This window comes from Camellia sinensis, chromosome 6 (assembly GCF_055761805.1).
Source record: "Camellia sinensis isolate YWXY chromosome 6, ASM5576180v1, whole genome shotgun sequence".
NCBI classification, from domain to species: Eukaryota; Viridiplantae; Streptophyta; class Magnoliopsida; order Ericales; family Theaceae; genus Camellia; species Camellia sinensis.
Genome location: NC_138966.1, coordinates 73,580,805 through 73,584,926, shown reverse-complemented (window position 1 = coordinate 73,584,926; position 4,122 = coordinate 73,580,805). Strand labels below are relative to the sequence as shown.

The following is a 4,122-nucleotide window of genomic DNA, read 5'->3' as shown; positions in this document are numbered from 1 at the left end:
ATTTCATGTGAAATACTGCCAAAAATATACCATAAAAAATATAACTATCATGTAAATGACACTGGAATGCAAATTTTCTGCATTTGTAAACAGCTTACCAAGAATAATTCCATGTGCACCCCTATATTAAGAGCTTATCAATGTTCCAAACTTCTCATGTCCAGCTGCAAACCAAAAACTTTAATAGCCTTGTACCTGAATATTGAATAATATATGTTTGAATAAAATAAGTTCAGTAAAGCTTGTCCAGAAAAAAGTTTTTCTAAATTGTTGTTTTTGTTTGTGTTTCTGTTTTGAAGGATAGATACATGTCAATATCTAATTTAAGAGCTCTCCTTCCACAACTCCAAAACCACTCAAACTTGCACAAACACTTCATCAGTTATTTTTATCTCAATTTTTCATAAAGGCAGCCGTAAGGTTTTGGTATTGGAAAGTAGCTATTTTAACAACTATTTTAGCCATTTCACGAGGTGTAAAAAACTGCACAAAAAATCGTTTATGGAACATTAGATTACCTAACCGCATTTTTTATTATATTGCTCAAGGACAATTTGTGAAATTCAAAAATTCATTGAAGTATTGTGTAAGAAAGTTGAAAAACCACCATTTATAGGCTTTTTTTGTTTCAAGCCCAAAAATAGCTTAAAAAGGCTTAACAAGCCAGGTTACTGTGAAAATGAAAAATCAATATTAAAAAAGAAACATTCCTGCCTTGAGTCGGAGATTTATAACAAAAAAATCCAAGAAAAAACTAAAAAATCTGTTACATGTATGAGGGGGAAATACTATTGGGATCCAAGAAATTTTCCACATTGAATAAACAAAAGAGTTCCAAATAACAAGTCATTTATGTTAATCCCAAATCATTAGTTCTAGTCTTTTTCCACCAACTGTTAGCAACTTGAGGACTTTAAGCTCAATAATTAATGAATTCAAATAAAAAATGAGTAAAGCTCATCAAAAGAAAAATAAGGTGCACATTGATCTTTTAGTTTATATCATTTTCATTCTTCACATGAAAACTATATTAACTAAACAAGCAAAAAGAAACTACATTTCTAAGCCAAATTGTTGCATGGAAGTACAAAAAACACAAGTGGATAAAATATTGTGAGGCATGGAGGATGTTCACTGCTGAGACTACTGATCCAATAAAAGGTAACATCTAGAGAATGCCAAGTATATCAAGGATGTATTGCATATTCTATATCAGTAAAGTGCCCATTAAGATAGCAAAGCCTTCCTACACAATTAGAAAGCATATTGTTACTGATACCAATGCTAAAAGCCCCTTGAAAGCTATTGTTCTGCAAATTAGGAAAATGCAACTCTGAGTGTACGTGAGCTTTGCATTGCTAATGTTGAACATCTAGATCATCCAAACCAAATCACCAAAATGGAATTTACAAATTGTAATAACATACTAAGTCGTATGAAGTCTCTGCATAATATATGCCCCAACAATCATGTCAAGTGATAGAAATATGACATACATTATTCTTTCCTTTCCATTCTTTTCGGCTCTTTTCTTTTCTTTTTAGGAGTTGCTATTAACAACAATATTAATTCCATCTATCCCCCTAATCACCCATTCAAATATTTTGAAAGGTTGAGTTAAGTGAATATGTATCATTTTCACACCCCCCCCCCAAGAAAAAAAAAAAAAAAAAACTAATTTCTAAAAGAGTTTTCCTTTTGGTATTTTAATTGAAATAAAACAACAAACAAACAAACAAAATCAAGAAAGTATGAATTATCCCAGTATGAGAAACCCTTACAAAAACTTATGATTCCCAAATGGACAATTCAAAGAGCACAAGTTTGAAATCATAAAGAAACTAGCGAAGATCCTCAGCACCATCATGAAAAAATGCTTGCGACCCATTACACAAGCATAAGGTGTACTTCCATTATTAGCCTACCCAAAAACAGAGCAATCAAATTTGATTCCCCTGTTTATGTCATTAAATTCACCTTAAAACTACCAACATAGAAATTTGCAACTAAACCCACAAACCTTCAATCAAATCTTCCAAATGTTCTACTCAAAATTGTTATAAACCCATAATTTAAACCATGTTTATTGAAGAACCAACTACAAATATTCATAAACCAAGAAGAATCAAGTCACACACACACACCCATGTGTTTGTTTGTATATATGTGTATAGAGAGGGAAAGAATGGGAACAAGGTGTACCAATGGTGGAAGAGAGATCTCCAGAATCAACAGAATAGATTATGCTAAAAGAGGCACCAAGGGGGTGCAAATCACATAAGAGAACAGACTAACATCTCAATTTTCAAAATTCAAATAAAAAAATTCATTATGTAGTGCAATGAACAAGACAATATGAGGGAATGATTAAAATGATCTCCTATGATATTTATCACAAAAAAAAAAAAAAAAAAAAGATCTTCTATGATGTGCCTAAACTCACCAATGACAAAAGGTTGCTTATGCGCATGTTTAGGTGCTGATTGCTTCACCTCTGAATTTCTTAGCTCCAATCCATCCAAGTGAAATCCAGGAAAAATGAACCCCTGATGAACCTTTTATGAAATCAACAACTGATTTAGAATTAGAACCCATGTGGTGAGCCCTCCTACACCCTGGACATTTGAAGAATAACAGTTAGTGAAGTGGTTTAAGAAATTATCTGCTCACAATGTCAATAAAAACTGTATATAGTTAACAGTGCCACTCCAGTAGGATCACTCAGAACTATGCCATAGTGTTTGTTGATTACCAAGAATCACTAAATCTTGAATCACATTAGCTTTCAATTCTAATGCAATAATAGTCAAGCTAGGCAATAAAAGACAACAATTTCATCGCTCGTCGTTTTTCGAGTTACACAAACAAAACAAAAAAAAATTCAGATGTAAGAAAACCATTCATCAGAGAATGAGAAAATAACATGCAACTGTTGTTCTTAGTCTCTATTCCTACAATTCGGCGACTTAAAACTTCAATTTGCCCTTGCTTTCATCAAATAAATCCCTACGCACTTATCCCAAAAAATAATCTTCCAAATTCTATTATACAATTTCACAAAGATAACATATGGCTACCTATATCATTGCTATTTTCCTGAGAATCAAATAGTAGGGTATATAATTGATTTTAATAAATCATGCTTATGCCCATTTCTAATCAATCTCAGTGTAGGCATGAAAACATCTCAACCATAAAGAAACACAATAGACATCCCAACAACAAATATATGAATATCTCCCAACAAAAAAATTCCAATGATAAATGATGAGTAGTGAGGATCAATGCGGATACCTAGATTACTAACCAATGGAATTTTCTTATGGCAATTACCAGTTATGGTTAATGCTAATTTATTACATTTTGCCCTATTAAGAAATTTGTTTATGCTTTAGACATATTGGCAAACACATGGTAGGCAAATTTTAAAGGGAACCAAATATGAATAAACAAGAGCATGAATGTATAGCATGAAACAGAATCAAATACATCATTGAAGATAGGATGAGACAGAGGAGAACATACCTGATTTTTTGGTTTGCTACAGATGACACCTAACTGTAGAATGAAAAGCTGTATATATAAAATTTTCTACATTTGAGCATCTTATACAAAGCACATAAAGCACATGGACACACTACTTGTCTAATCTGGAGGTCTAACCAATTCCTACAATCTGGAATCTGTATTATATCTATAGATTTTGGGGCAAAACCATCGCCACATCTTAGAGATCAATTTGACCTCTTCTCTTACAATCACGTGGAATACATACACATATCTATGCAATTTCTTTCAGACAAGGTAGAAGGCAGAGAAGAGGCAATAACCACATGTAAAAGCTAAAGTCTCTACCGCTTTTGTTTGTGTAAGAGGGGCTAATTTGAGCCCACTAAATTATTTAGGCCCAATAGCTCAAGATTAGTGGGCCCGAATTTATCGCAAGTCCAAGACTGGCGGGACCAGATTTATCACCATCAAACGGGCTAAATGGCTCTAAGCCTCGAAAGGGTTCGGATCCACGAACCTAGAGACTTACTCAGGCCCGGACTCGAAAGGGTATTAGGCAAGCCTAGAGATCCGAGGCACTCGGACTCGAAAGGGTTCGGATCCACGAGCCTA

The 4,122-nt window shown here is 33.6% G+C and overlaps 1 long non-coding RNA gene across 1 annotated transcript; it reads right to left on the bottom strand.

Annotated features, from left to right (window-relative positions):
- Window positions 1–2,221: 2,221 nt before the first annotated feature.
- LOC145792297 (uncharacterized) lies at window positions 2,222–3,868 on the bottom strand. Its single transcript, XR_014331687.1, has 2 exons — window positions 3,745–3,868; window positions 2,222–2,615 (listed from the first exon to the last, which is right to left on the bottom strand). It is a non-coding gene; the product is annotated as an uncharacterized LOC145792297 (long non-coding RNA).
- Between the last annotated feature and the right edge of the window lie 254 nt (window positions 3,869–4,122).